At 41.3% G+C, this 20,331-nt stretch overlaps 1 non-coding gene across 1 annotated transcript; it reads left to right on the top strand.

Moving 5' to 3' along the window:
* Positions 1 to 11,243: 11,243 nt before the first annotated feature.
* On the top strand, positions 11,244 to 11,351 carry LOC130953004 (small nucleolar RNA R71). The gene has a single exon (XR_009075178.1). It is a non-coding gene; the product is annotated as a small nucleolar RNA R71 (small nucleolar RNA).
* The last annotated feature ends 8,980 nt before the right edge of the window (positions 11,352 to 20,331 follow it).

A 20,331-nucleotide genomic window follows, 5' to 3' on the forward strand; every position in this document is an offset into this window, starting at 1 on the left:
GACTCAAGTGGTCAGCCACTAAATTTTGGTTACCACTCCTATCTTTAATTTCCATATCAAATTCTTGCAGTAGTAGCATCCAACGTATTAGCCTTGGTTTAGACTCCTTTTTAGCTAATAAATATTTTAGAGCTGGATGGTCTGAGTACACTACTACCTTAGTACCAAGTAAATAGGCTCGGAATTTATCCAGAGCAAAAATAATAGCTAGAAGCTCTTTTTCAGTACTAGTGTAATTAGATTGAGCAGCATCTAAAGTCTTAGATGCATAAGCAATTACAAAAGGATCGTTACCTTCATGTTGAGCTAGTGTTGCTCCTACTGCATGATTGGAGGCGTCACACATGATTTCAAATGGTTGGCTCCAGTCTGGTCCCCTCATAATCGGAGCTTGAGTTAGGGCGGTCTTCAGCTTATCAAACGCTTGTTTGCAATCCTCACTGAACTCGAACTCAATGTCTTTCTGCGGTAGTCTGGATAAAGGTAGTGCTACCTTACTGAAGTTGGTGGACGAAATTGTGATCCATGTTCTTTTGTACTTGTATGAAATCATTATTATGGCATCGGTTGTTTTCACAACTCCGTTCAACTAACCAGCAAGCGTACTGGGTCGTCCAAGTAATAAACCTTACGCGAGTAAGGGTCGATCCCACAGAGATTGTTGGTATGAAGCAAGCTATGGTCACCTTGTAAATCTCAGTTAGGCAGATTAAATTGGTTTATGGTTTCGAAAATAGAAATAAGAAAATAGAAGAAATAAAAGGGATAGAATACTTATGCAGATTCATTGGTGGGAATTTCAGATAAGCGAATGGAGATACTGTATGCTCAAGGACGCCTACTTTACTACTGCTTCAACTCAATCCTTCTTACTCCTTTCCATGGCAAGCTGTGTATAGGGGTTCACCGTTCGACGATGGCTACTTTCAATCCTCTCGGGAAAATGGTCCTCTGCGGCTGTCACTCGCATGGCTAATCGTCTGGAGGCATCACTTGGCCGAAGGCTACATCCCATCCTCGCAGTGAAAACTACGCTCACGCGCTCTGTCACAGCACGGCTAATCACTGGTTGGTTCCCGCGCCTACTGGAATAGAATCCCTTGATTCTTTTGCGTCTGTCACTAACGCCCAGCACTTGCGAGTCTGAAGCACGTCACAGTCATTCATTACCAGAATCCTACTCAGAATACCACAGACAAGGTTAGACTTTCCGGATTCCCAGGATCCTACTCGGAATACCACAGACAAGGTGAGACTTTCCGGATCCTCATAAATGCCGCCATCTATCTAGCTTATACCACGAAGATTCTGTTGGAGAATCTAAGAGATACACATTCAAGCTCGGTTGCATGTAGAACGGAAATGGTTGTCAATCACGTGCGTTCATAAGTGAGAATGATAATGAGCGTCATATAATCATCACATTCATCATGTTCTTGGGTGCGAATGAATATCTTGGAATAAGAATAAGATAGAATTGAATAAAAGAGAATAGAATTGCATTAATACTTGAGGTACAGCAGAGCTCCACACCCTTAATCTATGGTGTGCAGAAACTCCACCGTTGAAAATACATAAGTAAAAGGTTCAGGCATGGCCGAATGGCCAGCCCCCATGATCTGAGAACTAATCGTCCCAAGATGTCGAATACATTAGTTAAATGTTCTATTTATAATAAACTAGCTCCTAGGGTTTACATGAGTAAGTAATTGATGCATAAATCCACTTCCGGGGCCCACTTGGTGTATGCTTGGGCTGAGCTTGATCAATCCACGAGCTGAGGCTTTTCTTGGAGTTGAACTCCGAGTTATGACGTGTTTTGGGCGTTCAACTCCGGATCATGACGTTTTTCTGGCGTTTAGCTCCAGACAGCAGCATGTACTTGGCGTTCAACGCCAAGTTACGTCGTCAATTTCCGAATAAAGTATGAACTATTATATATTGCTGGAAAGCCCTGGATGTCTACTTTCCAACACCGTTGAGAGCGCGCCAATTGAAGTTCTGTAGCTCCAGAAAATCTATTTCGAGTGCAGGGAGGTCAGATTCCAACAGCATCAGCAGTCCTTTTGTCAGCCTTTTTCAGAGTTTTGCTCAAATCCCTCAATTTCAGACAGAAATTACCTGAAATCACAGAAAAACACACAAACTCATAGTAAAGTCCAGAAATGTGAATTTAACATAAAAACTAATGAAAACATCCCTAAAAGTAGCTTGAACTTACTAAAAACTACCTAAAAACAATGCCAAAAAGCGTATAAATTATCCGCTCATCAGAAGTCCTTAATGAATCTCCTGTAAAAACCTGCATGGCCAAGGAACGAACGGACTTCCCTCACAGAGGAGAGGTAAGGTAAACTAGAAATAACATCCACCTTTGCTGGGTCTACAGAGATACCAGTATCAAAAACAACATGTCCTAGAATAATACCTTGTTTTACCATAAAATGACACTTTTCAAAATTTAAAACAAGGTTTGAACTAACACACCTGTCCAATACTCTAAATAAACTATCCAAGCAAAGGTTAAATAAATCGCCATATACGCTAAAGTCATCCGTAAAAACTTCTATACAGGTCTCAATGAGATCAGAGAAAAGACTCATCGTACACCTTTGGAAAGTAGCTGGTGCATTGCATAAGCCAAAGGGCATTCTTTTATAAGCATAAGTCCCAAAAGTACATGTAAAAGTAGTCTTTTCCTGATCTTCAAGAGCTATATGGATTTGAAAATAACCTGTATAACCATCTAAAAAGCAGTAATGAGATTTACCTGACAGGCGATCAAGCATCTGATCAATGAATGGCAAGGGATAATGATCCTTGTGAGTGGCTTGGTTGAGACGCCTGTAGTCAATGCAAACTCTCTATACGTTCTGCACTCTGGTTGTCAGAAGTTCTCCTTGCTCATTCCTTATTATTGTGACTCTAGACTTCTTGGGCACCACTTGTACTGGACTTACCCATTCGCTATCTGAGATGGGATAAATGATATCTGCTTCAAGTAGTCTGGTCACTTCCTTCTTGACAACTTCTAAGATGGTTGGATTCAATCTTCTCTGAGGTTGACAGACAGGCCTTGCTTCTTCTTCTAAAAATATTCTATGTTCACAAACTTGAGGGCTGATGCCTACTATATCCGCCAAGCTCCATCCAATTGCTTTCTTATGCGTCCTCAATACACTAAGCAATTGTTCTTCGTGTTGGGAAGTGAGCTCCCTTGCAATGATAACTAAAAACTTCTGCTTGTCCTCAAGGTATGCATACTTGAGGTGTGGAGGAAGGGGCTTTAATTCCATTTTCTGCTCATGGTTTGGCTCTGGATTATCTGGGGCTGGTGAAAATGGTAATAAATCTTCAGTATGTTCAGAGGGTGTCCCCACATTTGGGTCTTGCTCTATGTGATTCTCTTCCATTTCTTCCTGGTGAGTTACTGCTATGATTTTGTCAATGATGTCACATTGGAATATGGAGTGATCTTCTGGGCGGTGCTTCATAGCTTCATCCAGATTGAAGCTCACTGTTCTGCCATCTACCTCAAAGGAATAGGTTCCCAAAAAGGCATCCAGCTTGAATTTCGAAGTCTTCAAAAACGGTCTTCCAAGCAGGATTGACGAAGGCCTTCCTGTGTCATTTTGGGGCATCTCCAAGATATAGAAGTCAATGGTAAATGTGAGCCCCTTAATGCTTACTAACACATCTTCAACAATTCTAACCACTGTGATAATGCTTTTATCTGCTAACACAAAAACGAGCTGCCGACCTTTTTAAGGGAGGGAGCCTTAAAGCATTATATATAGACAAGGGCATAATACTCACGCACGCTCCTAAATCACACATACAGTCAGAAAATATCACACCTCCAATGCTACAGTTAACCATGCATGGGCCTGGGTCACTACATTTTTCAGGTATATTTCCCATTAAAGCAGATATAGAACTACCTAAAGAAATAGTTTCTAATTCATTAATTTTATCTTTATGTATGCACAATTCTTTTAGAAACTTTGCATATTTAGGTACTTACTGAATAACATCAAAAAGGGGAACAGTTACCTCAAGCTTTTTTAAGATCTCTACCATTTTGGGATCAAGTTCCATCTGCTTTCTGGATTTCTTAGCAAGGTGTGGAAATGGAATAGGAGTGGTGTCTTTTACAGCTTCAGCTTTCTGGGGTGCTGCATTCCTTGGTTGGGCTGCTTCTGCTTCAGCCATGCCTTGTGCTTCGTCTTTTTCTTCAACATCCTCTACCTCAACTGTGTCCGCAGCTGGGGCGTGTTCTAGCGGGCTTGGTTCCTCCGGATTCCTCTCTTGCAGTGTGGTTCTAGACCTCAGGGTAATGGCATTGATGCCACCCTTGGGGTTGGGTAATGGTTGAGAGGGGAGTCCACTGGATCTCGAAGACTGGTTGTTGGAGTTATTCAGTGATCCAATCTGTGAGACAAGGGCTTGCAAGGTAGAGTTCAGACCATTTAGAGTAGAAGTAAGGTTGTTTTCCATGGCCTGCTGTCTCCGATCAATAGATTGTAGTAACTCATCATTAGAAGATGAAGAGGGATAAGTGATCTGAGGGGTCTGCTGAAATGTTTGAGGCTGCCTTAGATGAGGTGCTCTGTAGGCCTGATTCTGATTCTGCTGCCTGAAGTTGTTATTGTTATTCCACCTCTGGTTTCCATTGTTATCTCTGCCTCCTCTATTATGATTGTCCCTCCAACCCTGGTTAGAATTATCTCTCCAACCTTGGTTGGAGTTATCCTGCCATCCATGGTTGTAGCTGCCACCTTGATTGTACCCTTGATTGGGGCGGTCATAGAAGTTATGAGTAGCTGCCACAGTGTTGTCTTCCTATTGGAGTTGCGGACATTCATCAGTATAATGACTGTAATCAGCACAGATCACGCATACTCTCTAGGAAACCAACTATTGGCCTTGCTGTGGCGGAGAAGGTGGTGCGCGAAATTGTGAACAATACTTTTCACAACTCTTATAATCCCTGGTCATGAACTCCAAAAACTTGGTGGTTCAATTCCATGGCATTACACAACTTCGCACAACTAACCAGCAAGTGCACTGGGTCGTCCAAGTAATACCTTACGTGAGTAAGGGTCGATCCCACGGAGATTGTTAGCATTGAAGCAAGCTATGGTCATCTTGTAAATCTTAGTCAGGTAAACTCAAATGTATATGATGATGAATGAAAATAATATAAAGATAAAGATAGTGATACTTATGTATATCATTGGTGTAAGAGCTTCAGACAAGTGTATGAAGATGCCTTCCCTTCCGTCTCTCTGCTTTCCTACTGCCTTCATCCAATCCTTCTTACTCCTTTCCATGGCAAGCTCGTGTAGGGTTTCACTGTTGTCAGCAGCTACCTCCCATCCTCGCAGTGAAAGCTAATGCACGCACTCCGTCACAGTACTGCCAATCACCGGTTTGGTTCCCTCCCCTACCGGAATAGAATCCCTCTTTTGCGTCTGTCACTAACGCCCAGTAGGTTACAGGTTTGAAGCACGTCACAGTCATTCAGTCATTGAATCCTACTCAGAATACCACAGACAAGGTTAGACCTTCCGGATTCTCTTGAATGCTGCCATCAAGTCCTGCCTATACCACGAAGACTCTGATCTCACGGAATGGTTGGCTCGTTTGTCAGGCGAGCACTCGGTTGTCAAGCGATCAACCATGCATCGTGCAATCGGGAATCCAAGAGATATTCACTAAGCCTCAGATGCTTGTAGAACAAGAATGGTTGTCAGTCACCTTGTTCATGAGTGAGAATGGTAATGGGCGTCAATCATCACCTTCATCATGTTGAAGAACAAGTGATATCTTGGACAAAGAACAAGCGGAATTGAATGGAAGAACAATAGTAATTGCATTAATACTCGAGGTACAGCAGAGCTCCACACCTTAATCTATGGTGTGTAGAAACTCCACCGTTGAAAATACATAAGAACAAGGTCTAGGCATGGCCGAATGGCCAGCCTCCCAAAGAGGGTTCAATCCTCAAAACATGATCAAAAAGATCTCCCCTAATACAATAGTAAAAGGTCCTACTTATAGATAACTAGTAGCCTAAGGTGTACAAAGATGAGTAAATGACATAAAAATCCACTTCCGGGCCCACTTGGTGTGTGCTTGGGCTGAGCAATGAAGCATTTTCGTGTAGAGACTCTCCTTGGAGTTAAACGCCAGCTTTAGTGCCAGTTTGGGCGTTTAACTCCCAATTAGGTGCCAGTTCCGGCGTTTAACGCTGGAATTTCTTGAGGTGACTTTGAACGCCGGTTTGGGCCATCAAATCTTGGGCAAAGTATGGACTATTATATATTGCTGGAAAGCCCAGGATGTCTACTTTCCAACGCCGTTGAGAGCGCGCCAATTGGGCTTCTGCAGCTCCAGAAAATCCACTTCGAGTGCAGGGAGGTCAGAATCCAACAGCATCTGCAGTCCTTTTGAGTCTCTGGATCAGATTTTTGCTCAGATCCCTCAATTTCAGCCAGAAAATACCTGAAATCACAGAAAAACACACAAACTCATAGTAAAGTCCAGAAAAGTGAATTTTAACTAAAAACTAATAAAAATATACTAAAAACTAACTAAATCATACTAAAAACATACTAAAAACAATGCCAAAAGCATACAAATTATCCGCTCATCACAACACCAAACTTAAATTGTTGCTTGTCCCCAAGCAACTGAAGATCAAATAAGATAAAAAGAAGAGAATATGCAATGAACTCCAAAAACATCTATGAAGATTAGTATTAATTAGATGAGCGGGGCTTTTATCTTTTTGCCTCTGAATAGTTTTGGCATCTCACTTTATCCCTTATAATTCAGAATGATTGGCTTCTTTAGGAACTTAGAATCCAGATAGTGTTAATGATTCTCCTAGTAAAGTATGATGATTCTTGAACATAGCCATTTATTGAGTCTTGGCTGTGGCCCAAAGCACTCTGTCTTCCAGTATTACCACCGGATACATACATGCCACAGACACATAATTGGGTGAACCTTTTCAGATTGTGACTCAGCTTTGCTAAAGTCCCCAATTAGAGGTGTCCAGGGTTCTTAAGCACACTCTTATTTGCCTTGGATCACAACTCTTATTCTTTCTCTTTTTTTTTTTTTTCGAATAAAATTTTTTTTTTTTCGGTTTTTGCTTGCTTTCTTTCTTGCTTCAAGAATCATTTTTTTTATGATTTTTCAGATCCTCAGTAACATGTCTCCTTTTTCATCATTCTTTCAAGAGCCAACATTCATGAACCACAAATTCAAAAGACATATGCACTGTTCAAGCATACATTCAGAGAACAAAAGTGTTGCCACCACATCAAAATAATTAAACTATTATAAAATTCAGAATTCATGCAATTCTTTCCTTTTCAATTAAGCACGTTTTTATTAAAGAAAGATGATGGATTCATAGGACATTCATAACTTTAAGGCATAGACACTAAGACACTAATGATCACAAGACACAAACATGGATAACATAAAGCACAAAAATTCGAAAAACAGAAGAATAAAGAACAAGGAAATCAAGGAACGGGTCCACCTTAGTGATGGCGGCTCTTTCTTCCTCTTGAAGATCCTATGGAGTGCTTGAGCTCCTCAATGTCTCTTCCTTGTCTTTGTTGCTCCTCCCTCATGATTCTTTGGTCTTCTTTAATTTCATGGAGGAGAATGGAGTGTTCTTGATGCTCCACCCTTAGTTGTCCCATGTTGGAACTCAACTCTCCTAGGGAGGTATTTAGTTGCTCCCAATAATTTTGTGGAGGAAAGTGCATCCCTTGAGGAATCTCAGGGATCTCATGGTGAGAGGGGTCTCTTGTATACTCCATCCTTTTCTTGGTGATGGGCTTGTCCTCATCAATGGGGGTATCTCCTTCTATGTCAACTCCAACTGAATAATAGAGGTGACAGATGAGATGAGGAAAGGCTAACCTTGCCAAGGTGGAGGTCTTGTCCGCCACCTTATAGAGTTCTTGGGCTATAACCTCATGAACCTCTATTTCTTCTCCAATCATGATGCTATGGATCATGATGGCCCGGTCTAGAGTAACTTCGGACCGGTTGCTAGTGGGAATGATTGAGCGTTGTATGAACTCTAACCATCCTCTAGCCACGGGCTTGAGGTCATGCCTTCTCAATTGAACCGGCTTTCCTCTTGAATCTTGCTTCCATTGTGCGCCCTCTTCACATATGGTTGTGAGGACTTGGTCCAACCTTTGATCAAAGTTGACCCTTCTAGTGTAAGGATGCTCATCTCCTTGCATCATAGGCAAGTTGAACGCCACCCTCACACTCTCCGGACTAAAATCCAAGTATTTCCCCCGAACCATAGTGAGATAATTCTTTGGATTCGGGTTCACACTTTGGTCATGGTTCTTGGTGATCCATGCATCGGCATAGAACTCTTGAACCATCAAGATTCCGACTTGTTGAATGGGGTTGGTGAGTACTTCCCAACCTCTTCTTCGGATCTCATGGCGGATCTCCGGATATTCACCCTTTTTGAGTGAAAAGGGGACTTCGGGGATCACCTTCTTCAAGGCCACAACTTCATAGAAGTGGACTTGATGCACCCTTGAGAGGAATCTATCCATCTCCCATGACTCGGAGGTGGAAGCTTTTGCCTTCCCTTTCCTCTTTCTAGAGGTTTCTCCGGCCTTGGATGCCATAAATGGTTATGGGAAAACGAAAAAGCAACGCTTTTACCACACCAAACTTAAAATGTTTGCTCGTCCTCGAGCAAAAGAAGAAAGAAGAGAGTAGAAGAAGAAGAAATGAGGAAGAGGGAGAAGGTGGTGTGTTCGGCCAAGAAGGGTAAGAAAGGGTGTTTAGGTTGTGTGAAAATGAAGAGTTGAAGAAGGGTATTTATAAGAGAGAGGGGGGTAAAGGTTCGGCCATTATGGGTGGGTTTGGGAGGGAAAGTGGTTTGAATTTGAAGGGTGAGGTTGGTGGGGTTTTATGAAGGATGGATGTGAGTGGTGAAGAGAAAGATGGGGTTTGATAGGTGAAGGGTTTTTGGGGAAGAGGTATTGAGGTGATTGGTGAATGGGGGAAGAAGAGAGAGAGTGATGGTGGGGTCCTGTGGGGTCCACAGATCCTGTGGTGTCAAGGAAAAGTCATCCCTGCACCAAATGGCATCAAAATCCACGTTTTGAGCCATTTCTGGCGTTAAACGCCGGGCTGGTGCCCATTCCTGGCGTTTAACGCCAGGTTGTTGCCCTTTACTGGCATTTAACGCCAGTCTGGTGCCCCTTTCTGGCGTTAAACGCCCAGAATGGTGCCAGACTGGGCGTTAAACGCCCAACAGCTAGCATTACTGGCGTTTGAACGCCAGCTTCTTCTCCTCCAGGGTGTGCTGTTTTTCTTCCTGTTTTTCATTTTGTTTTTGCTTTTTTCATTGTTTTTGTGACTTCTTATGATCATCAACCTACAAAAAAGATAAAATAACAAAAGAAAATAGTTAACTATAAAACATTGGGTTGCCTCCCAACAAGCGCTTCTTTAATGTCATTAGCTTGACAGAGGACTCTCATGGAGCCTCAGAAATACTCAGAGCCGTGTGGGAACCTCCCAACACCAAACTTAGAGTTTGAATGTGGGGGTTCAACACCAAACTTAGAGTTTGGTTGTGGCCTCCCAACACCAAACTTAGAGTTTGACTGTGGGGGCTCTGCTTGGCTCTGTTTTGAGAGAAGCTCTTCATGCTTCCTCTCCATGATGATAGAGGGATGTCCTTGGGCCTTAAACACCAAGGATTCTTCATTCACTTGAATGATTAACTCTTCTCTATCAACATCAATCACAGCCTTTGCTGTGGCTAGGAAGGGTCTGCCAAGGATGATGGATTCATCCATGCACTTCCCAGTCTCTAGGACTATGAAATCAGTAGGGATGTAATGGTCTTCAATCTTCACCAAAACATTCTCTACAAGTCCATGAGCTTGTTTTCTTGAATTGTCTGCCATCTCTAATGAGATTCTTGCAGCTTGCACCTCAAAGATCCCTAATTTCTCCATTACAGAGAGGGGCATGAGGTTTACACTTGACCCTAAGTCACACAAGGCCTTCTTGAAGGTCATGGTGCCTATGGTACAAGGTATAGAAAACTTCCCAGGATCTTGCCTCTTTTGAGGCAGTTTCTGCCTAGACAAGTCATCCAGTTCTTTGGTGAGCAAAGGTGGTTCATCCTCCCAAGTCTCATTTCCAAATAACTTGTCATTTAGCTTCATGATTGCTCCAAGGTATTTAGCAACTTGCTCTTCAGTGACATACTCATCCTCTTCAGAGGAAGAATACTCATCAGAGCTCATGAAAGGCAGAAGTAAGTCCAATGGAATCTCTATGGTCTCATTTTGAGCCTCAGATTCCCATTGTTCCTCATTGAGGAACTCAGAGAAGATTGGTACACGCCCACTGAGGTCTTCCTCAGTGGCGTCCTCCTCCTCTCTTTCCTCTCCATATTCGGCCATGTCTATGGCTTTGCACTCTCCTTTTGGATTTTCTTCTGTATTACTTGGGAGAGTACTAGGAGGGAGTTCAGTAATTTTCTTGCTCAGCTGTCCCACTTGTCCTTCCAAATTTCTAATGGAGGACCTTGTTTCATTCATGAAACTTTGAGTGGTCTTTATTAGATCAGAGACCATTGTTGCTAAGTCAGAAGTATTCTGCTTAGAACTCTCTGTCTGTTGCTGAGAAGATGATGGAAAAGGCTTGCCATTGCTAAACCTGTTTCGTCCACCATTATTGTTATTGAAACCTTGTTGAGGTCTCTCTTGATTCTTCCATGAGAGATTTGGGTGATTTCTCCATGAAGAATTATAGGTGTTTCCATAGGGTTCTCCTAGGTAATTCACCTCTTCCATGGAAGGGTTCTCAGGATCATAAGCTTCTTCCTCAGATGAAGCATCCTTAGTACTGTTTGGTGCATTTCGCATTCCAGACAGACTTTGAGAAATCAAGTTGACTTGTTGAGTCAATATCTTGTTCTGAGCCAGTATGGCGTTCAGAGTGTCAATCTCAAGAACTCCTTTCTTCTGACTAGTCCCATTGTTCACAGGATTCCTTTCAGAAGTGTACATGAATTGGTTATTTGCAACCATTTCAATCAATTCTTGAGCTTCTGCAGGCGTCTTCTTCATATGAAGAGATCCTCCAGCAGAGCTATCCAAGGACATCTTGGATAGTTCAGAGAGACCATCATAGAAAATACCTATGATGCTCCATTCAGAAAGCATGTCTGAAGGACATCTTCTGATTAATTGTTTGTATCTTTCCCAAGCTTCATAGAGGGATTCTCCATCCTTCTGTCTGAAGGTTTGGACTTCCACTCTAAGCTTACTCCATCTTTGTGGTGGAAAGAACTTTGCCAAGAAGGCATTGACTAGCTTTTCCCAAGAGTCCAGGCTTTCTTTAGGTTGAGAATCCAACCATATTCTAGCTCTGTCTCTTACAGCAAAAGGGAATAGCATCAGTCTGTAAACCTCAGGGTCTACCCCATTAGTCTTGACTGTGTCACAGATTTGCAAGAATTCAGCTAAGAACTGATGAGGATCTTCCATTGGAAGTCCATGGAACTTGCAATTCTGTTGCATTAGAGAAACTAATTGAGGCTTAAGCTCAAAGTTGTTTGCTCCAATGGCAGGGATAGAGATGCTTCTCCCGTAGAAATCAGGAGTAGGTGCAGTGAAGTCACCCAGCACCTTCCTTGCATTGTTGGCATTGTTGTTGTTTTCGGCTGCCATGGGTTCTTCTTCCTTGAAGAATTCGGTCAGGTCCTCAACAGAGAGTTGAGTCTTAGCTTCTCTTAGCTTTCGCTTCAAGGTCCTTTCAGGTTCAGGGTCAGCTTCAACAAGAATGCCTTTGTCTCTGCTCCTGCTCATATGAAAGAGAAGAGAAAAAGAAAATATGGAATCCTCTATGTCACAGTATAGAGATTCCTTGGAGTGTCAGAGGAAAAGAAAAATAGAAGAAGAGAAGGTAGAAGAATTCGAACTTGATTAGATAGAGTTCGAATTGTGCATTAAGAAGGAGTAGTACTCCATAAATAGAAGGATGTGGGAAGGAGGGAAGAGAATTTTCGAAAATTCAATTAAAAAGATGTTAATAATTTTCGAAAATTGAAAGTGGAAAAGAATTAAAGTGATTTTTGAAAAAGATTTTGAAATTAGAATTTAAAAAGATTTGATTGAAAACTATTTTGAAAAAGATGTGGTTGAGAAGATATGATTGGGTAAAAAAAAATGTGATTGAGAAGATATGATTTGAAAACAATTTTAAAAGATATGATTTGAAAACAATTAAAAAAAGATATGATTTAAAAAAAAAATTTGATGACTTGCCTAACAAGAAAAGATATGATTCAAACATAAAACCTTCCTCAACAGAAAAGGCAAAAAATGTTCAATCAAATCATTAATTGTTAGTAAGTATCTTTGAAAAAGGAAAGAAATTGATTTTGAAAACATTTGATTGAAAAGATATGATTTGAAAAAGATTTGGTTTTGAAAAACTTTGAAAACTTGAAAAAAATTGATTTTGAAAACAAAATCTTCCTCCTAGCACCATCCTGGCGTTAAACGCCCAGAATGGTATACATTCTGGCGTTTAACGCCCAAAATGCTACCTCTTTGGGCGTTAAACGCCCAACCAGGTGCCCTGGCTGGCGTTTAAACGCCAGTCTGTCTTCTTCACTGGGCATTTTTGAATGCTCAGCTTTTTCTGTATAATTCCTCTGCAGTATGTTCTGAATCTTCAATTCTTTGTATCATTGACTTGAAAAGACACAAATTAAAAATATTTTTGGATTTTTAATAATCAAAATGCAACAAGAATCAAATAACAATGCATGCAAGACACCAAACTAAGCAGTTTGTGTACTACTGACACTATATGAGACACAGAAACACTCAAGCCAAAAGAATTCAAAGATCAAAACAAAGAAATACATGCATGGATTCGAAAAATATAACAAAAACATGCATTTGACACCAAACTTAAGATGAGACATTAGACTTAAGCAAGAAACATCAAATATTTTTGGTTTTTTTTTTTGTGATTTTGTAATTTTTTTTTTGTGTTTTTCGAAAATTAAGTGGAAAAAGATATCAAAATTCTTAATGAGAATTCCAGGAATCAGTGCAATGCTAGTCTAAGACTCCGGTCCAGGAATTAGACATGGCTTCTCAGCCAGCCAAGCTTTCAAAGAAAGCTTCGGTCCAAAACACTAGACATGACCAAAGGTCAGCCAAGCCTTAGCAGATCACTGCTCCAAAAGCAAGATTGATTAAAATCAACAAGCTCTTGTGGTGATAAGTTGAAACCTCGGTCCAATCAGATTAGACATGGCTTCTCAGCCAGCCAGATTTCAACAAATCATCATGAAACTCTAGAATTCATCTTCAAGAATTTCGAAAAAAAAATAAATACCTAATCTAAGCAACAAGATGAACCGTCAGTTGTCCAAACTAGAACAATCCCAGGCATTGTTACCAAAAGCTTGCTCAAAACTTGAACAATCCCCGGCAACGGCGCCAAAAACTTGGTGTGCGAAATTGTGAACAATACTTTTCACAACTCTTATAATCCCTGGTCATGAACTCCAAAAACTTGGTGGTTCAATTCCATGGCATTACACAACTTCGCACAACTAACCAGCAAGTGCACTGGGTCGTCCAAGTAATACCTTACGTGAGTAAGGGTCGATCCCACGGAGATTGTTAGCATTGAAGCAAGCTATGGTCATCTTGTAAATCTTAGTCAGGTAAACTCAAATGTATATGATGATGAATGAAAATAATATAAAGATAAAGATAGTGATACTTATGTATATCATTGGTGTAAGAGCTTCAGACAAGTGTATGAAGATGCCTTCCCTTCCGTCTCTCTGCTTTCCTACTGCCTTCATCCAATCCTTCTTACTCCTTTCCATGGCAAGCTCGTGTAGGGTTTCACTGTTGTCAGCAGCTACCTCCCATCCTCGCAGTGAAAGCTAATGCACGCACTCCGTCACAGTACTGCCAATCACCGGTTTGGTTCCCTCCCCTACCGGAATAGAATCCCTCTTTTGCGTCTGTCACTAACGCCCAGTAGGTTACAGGTTTGAAGCACGTCACAGTCATTCAGTCATTGAATCCTACTCAGAATACCACAGACAAGGTTAGACCTTCCGGATTCTCTTGAATGCTGCCATCAAGTCCTGCCTATACCACGAAGACTCTGATCTCACGGAATGGTTGGCTCGTTTGTCAGGCGAGCACTCGGTTGTCAGGCGATCAACCATGCATCGTGCAATCGGGAATCCAAGAGATATTCACTAAGCCTCAGATGCTTGTAGAACAAGAATGGTTGTCAGTCACCTTGTTCATGAGTGAGAATGGTAATGGGCGTCAATCATCACCTTCATCATGTTGAAGAACAAGTGATATCTTGGACAAAGAACAAGCGGAATTGAATGGAAGAACAATAGTAATTGCATTAATACTCGAGGTACAACAGAGCTCCACACCTTAATCTATGGTGTGTAGAAACTCCACCGTTGAAAATACATAAGAACAAGGTCTAGGCATGGCCGAATGACCAGCCTCCCAAAGAGGGTTCAATCCTCAAAACATGATCAAAAAGATCTCCCCTAATACAATAGTAAAAGGTCCTACTTATAGATAACTAGTAGCCTAAGGTGTACAAAGATGAGTAAATGACATAAAAATCCACTTCCGGGCCCACTTGGTGTGTGCTTGGGCTGAGCAACGAAGCATTTTCGTGTAGAGACTCTCCTTGGAGTTAAACGCCAGCTTTAGTGCCAGTTTGGGCGTTTAACTCCCAATTAGGTGCCAGTTCCGGCGTTTAACGCTGGAATTTCTTGAGGTGACTTTGAACGCCGGTTTGGGCCATCAAATCTTGGGCAAAGTATGGACTATTATATATTGCTGGAAAGCCCAGGATGTCTACTTTCCAACGCCGTTGAGAGCGCGCCAATTGGGCTTCTGCAGCTCCAGAAAATCCACTTCGAGTGCAGGGAGGTCAGAATCCAACAGCATCTGCAGTCCTTTTGAGTCTCTGGATCAGATTTTTGCTCAGATCCCTCAATTTCAGCCAGAAAATACCTGAAATCACAGAAAAACACACAAACTCATAGTAAAGTCCAGAAAAGTAAATTTTAACTAAAAACTAATAAAAATATACTAAAAACTAACTAAATCATACTAAAAACATACTAAAAACAATGCCAAAAAGCATACAAATTATCCGCTCATCAGAAGGCTGAGCTTGTTGTTGACTCAACTGTATCTGCTTCAGTAAGTTGGTCATTTCGCATATACTCTGGGTTAGAGCAGTAGTCTCTTTGCTAGAGGATACCTCTGCAACAGCTTTTGAGTGGCTCTGCTTCTGCCTGTGATTCCTAGTGGATTCAGCTAAGTCGCTGATCAATTGCCATGATTCATCAGTGGTTTTGTACTTCTTCATAGACCCATTGCTAGCACCTTCCAATGTGGTCTTATCTTGAGGCTTCATGCCCTACGTGAAGTAGCCGAGCAATACTAATTTCTCAATCATGTGGTGGGGGCATGCTTCCAGAAGATTGCTGAAGCGCTCCCAATATTCGTGGAGAGTCTCGGGTTTGCCTTAAATAATCATGGAAATTTCCTTCCTCAATCTATCAGTAACTTCAGCTAGAAAGAATTTTTTCAAAAATTCCCTTCTAAGCGTGTCCCAGTTAGCAACAGTTGCTATAGGTTGGGCGTAGTACCACTCTCTCGTCTTTCCCTCAAGAGAGAACGGGAAGGCTTTTAACAGAATAGAAGTTTCATCTGCACCATCACGCCTGACAGTAGAACAGGCTGCTTGGAAATCCCTAAGGTGCTTTATAGGCTCTTGAGCAGATAAGCCATGAAACTTGGGCATCAAGTTGAGTAGTGCAGTCTTAAGTTCAAAATCTGCAGCCACCGCTGGGTAGTGCGCCTGATACGGCTGCAGTGTAAAATTAGGGGCTCCAGCCTCCTGGATAGTGACTCTCCTAGGTGCTGCCATGTCACCTGCATGTAAATCAACCGAATCACTAGAAAGGGAGCTTGTTTCTTCCTTAAGTGACATTTCAGATTCATCCTCGGAGAGGACTAATCGACACCAAGCTTGCTTTATACATGAAATAGTTCTTTCAATCTCAGGGTCAAATATTGGCAAGCTTGGATCAGGAAGTAAACGCGTCATTCAATGAAAGAAACATGCAACTCATAGTAGCAAAATAAAAAGAAAAATGCAATTAAATAAATTCCAATCAATAAATTAGTACATTATTGCAACTCCCCGGCAACGGTGCCGAAAATTGACGTAAGCAGAAATTGGCAGATTAAGAATTATTTAGAAAAATGGCATTGCAAGTACAGTTCTTAACCGGCAAAAAATCCACTTATCAATTTAGAAAAGAGTTGTCACAAATTTCAGAAATAAAATACTGGGAGTATGAGTCCCAGGTCGTCTCCCAACGAGTTGCAGGAAGATGTGCTAATCAATCAGAGGTTTTCCAAATTGGTTTTGAGTTTGATAAACAGAAAATTAAATTGGGGAATTTATGTGATTTAAATAAAAAATTTTGATCAGGAGAAGATTAATTGGAAGTTCTATCCTTGTTAGATTTTTATCAAGATCAATTAATAATTAGTCATTGTTTTCACTTAGTTAACCTTCAACGAATGAAGGAAAGTCAAGTTAAAAGTCAACTTCTATTCACAAGTCCTAATCCTCTCCCTTAGGAAGGATTAGAGTTAGTGACTAACAAGCCAACCAATAATGGACCAATTACAATTGAACTCTTGAGTATTCCAACTCAAGGTTCTCCTTTTAATCAACTCCCAATCAAGTTGGGGAACTACTCCATTATCATAAATATAGACTTTGCAAAATTAAGGGGGAAAATAAAAAGAGACATAATAAATAATAATCAAGGAGAGTAATTAAAAGTTAAAATAGTCTTGTATTAATGAACTCTAAAAATAATCCAATGTCAACTTTGGGCAAATTAAGAATATGGAAGAGTAAATGAAAAGTAGGTAAACAAACTAGAATGACCAGTTCCAGAGGTAGACTCTTCTCAAAAGCCAAAGCCAAAAATCATCAAATCCTAAATTGTGAATGTGTTTCGAGGGTTACCTGAAACTGTAGGTCGATCTCGGACGAGATCTTCTGTGCTGGTCGGAGCCGACGTGTCCGGCAGATGTGTAGCGGCCGGAGCTGGTGTGTCTGACTTGTTGGACCTAGTGATGGTGCTGATCCTTCGTCTCCGGAGGGTGGGGGGTACCTGCAAGGGACTCCGATGCTTAAGTTAGCAAGGGTATTAAGCAGGTATTAAGTAGAATCAAAGTATGAGTTATACCTGGGTGCTCCAGTGTATTTATAATGGTGAGATGTGGCCTCCTGTGGATAAGATAAGTTAGTTATTTTATCTTATCTTTGTCTTATCTTTAAGTGAGGTCATCTTATCTTCCAGGGAACCGCCTTTATCTTTCTGGGCTTTGGCTGCCTTTAGATTGGGCTGTGTTCCTTCGTTTTGGGCCTGCTTTGGGCTCCTTTGGCGAGTTGGCCGAGCTCTTTGAGAAGAGGTCGGGCATTTGGCCGAGCTCTTTGAGAAGAGGTCGGATAGTCTGACCTGAAGAGGTCGGTCGGCTTGTCGCTAAACATCCCGGGTCGGACAGCTTGACCCAGGGTATGAACAGTGCCCCTGCTTGAGTTCGATCTTTCCATGAGATCGTGCTTTTCAGAGCTTCGATCTCTTTGGAAGTAGTGCTCAAGCATTTGTCTTGCTTGTTTCTTCATTGCTTTGCAATCTTGCAGATTTTCTAGAGGTTTGGTGCTTCACAATCCAACATCTTTTGAGTGGTAGCGTGGGTTTTCTACCCTTGCCTTCTGGATCACGCCTTGCTTTAGGTTTGTGTTGACAATCCTCTGTTTTGGTGAAGTTGTCCTTGCGGCTTGATATTCGGACTTTTAGTGATTTGTCCAATGACTTTTTAGTGTTCTTTATATAGAACCTTTTTTTTTAGTCTTGGATGATGTTCATAGCCCTGTTTGAGATTGTGCCTTCTTTGAGTGGAGTTGTATCCTTTTTGGCTAAGCGCATTTGAGCCTTAAGTTGTTTCCCAACCTTTAGGCTTGTTCTTTTTTGAAGTCGTACTTGCGCCTCTTCTTTAGCTGACGTCGACCTGTATGATTTTGCCCCTGCTTGAGTTTGGACTTTTTCGTGAGACCGTGCTTTCAGAGTTTCGATCTCTTTGGGGAAGTCATGCTCAAGCATCCTGACTTTGGTCGATCTTTGAGTAGTTTCTCCTTGTGCGAGTCTAGTATTGCCCCTTTTACTTTGTTGAGGGGACTTTTCAGCCTTCTTCTGACTTGTTTGTCTTCGCTGTTCGGGCTTTTTAGTCATAATCCAACAACTTTTTAGGTAGTGTTCCGATGGGGAACCTCTTTATAGTTTGTTTTGGATGACTTTTTAGCTCCGTCTTTGATTTGTGCTTTTGCCTTTTAAGAAGTGTCTTTTTCCAAGACTTCGTATTTTTTAGCAAAGCATTTCTGGCCTTCCTCTGGCCGTTGCGAGATGTCTTTGTCCTTTTTTGTGGATCTTTGTAGAGTGTCGGTACTTTATTGTCCGACCTCTTTTGATCACTTCTGGTTTCGTCCACTTTCTGTTTGGTCGAGGTGGTCCTTGGGGCTAACTTGTCCGACGACTTTTTAGTGTTCTCGTAGAATACTTTTTAGTCAGTCTGAACAATTTTGATAGCCTTGTCGTGGAGCCGTGGCTTTTTGGGTGGAGCTATGTCCGTTTTATCGCACGTTTTTCATTGGTCCGACTTCTTCTTGTCGGTCCAAGTTGTAGCTTTCATTGGTCTGACTTCTTCTTGTCGGTCCATTCTAAGATATTTCTAGTAATCCTCTCTTTTGGACCATTGTCGGGTCTCTTTCAGGGATTACTTTTTATAACTTTTTGTAGTTTTGTCATGTCGGATCCTGTCGAGTTACTTGGTAATCCTCTTTCTTGGACCTTTTTCAGGTCTCTTTCAGGGATTACCTTTTGTAACTTTATTGTAGGAGTCCGACCTCATCATGTCGGGCTCTTATAAGTTATTTTTGTAATCCTCTCTTTTTTTTGGACCTTTGTCAAGTCTCTTTCAGGGATTACTTTTATAACTTTGTTTTTATAGGAAAACGACTTCGTTAGGTCGATCTCTTTCTAAGTTATTTTTGTAATCCTCTTTCTTGGACCTTTGTCAGGTCTCTTTCAGGGATTACTTTTATAATCTTTTCATTCTGTAGGAAATTGACTTCGTTAGGTCGATCTCTTTAAGTTATTTTTGTAATCCTCTTTCTTGGATCTTTGTCAGATCTCTTTTAGGGATTACTTTGATAACTTTTTAGTGGTAGGAGTCCGACTTGGTTATGTCGGTCTCCTTTAAGTTATTTTTTGTAGTCCTCTTTCTTGGATCTTTGTCAGATCTCTTTCAGGGACTACTTGTATAACTTTTTAGTGGTAGGAGTCCGACTTGGTTATGTCGGTCTCCTTTAAGTTATTTTTTGTAGTCCTCTTTCTTGGATCTTTGTCAGATCTCTTTCAGGGACTACTTGTATAACTTTTTGTTTTGGGCTGACTTTGTTATGTCAGGCCCTTCTAAGTTAAAGTAATCCTCTTTAATAGGGTTGGCCAGACCTCTTTCCAGGGTTTACTTATAACTTGGGTTGACTTGGTTCGACTTCTTAACGTTCGACCAGTCCTTAAGTTATTATTTTAGCGATCCGTAAGACCTCGTCAGGTTCTTTTTTAGATCACTTTCGATAACTTCTTACATTATTCTGTGTTCATCTTTGCCGATTTGTAGAAAGTGGTTGTCATCTCTAGATCGTCCTTTGGGTGAATCGCGTTTTCACCTTTATCGGACGGTTGTCTTTATCGTGATCGTGCAGTGAAATTATTTTTCACTTTCTGCCGATCTGTTGCTTTATAATCGGGCGATGAACTCTACTTTCACTTTTTTGCCGACCTTGTCAAAATCTGGCGATGAATTCTGGTTTCATCTTTGCCGACTTTTATCATGATCGGGCGGTGAATTTGGTTTTCACCCCACCGACCTTGTCATGATCCGGCAGTAAAATTTGCGTTTCAGATTAATGCGTCTTGGTATAGCAGTGAATTTTGTTTTCACTTTGTCGAAATCAAATGATGAATTCGGTTTTCATCGTGGTCGGGCGGTGAAGTTGGTTTTCACCTTGCCGACTTGTCGCTTTGTAATCGGATGATGAGTTTGGTTTTCATCTTGCCGACTTTGTCGTGAT

This window comes from Arachis stenosperma, chromosome 9, assembly GCF_014773155.1.
Source record: "Arachis stenosperma cultivar V10309 chromosome 9, arast.V10309.gnm1.PFL2, whole genome shotgun sequence".
In the NCBI taxonomy this organism is placed as follows: Eukaryota; Viridiplantae; Streptophyta; class Magnoliopsida; order Fabales; family Fabaceae; genus Arachis; species Arachis stenosperma.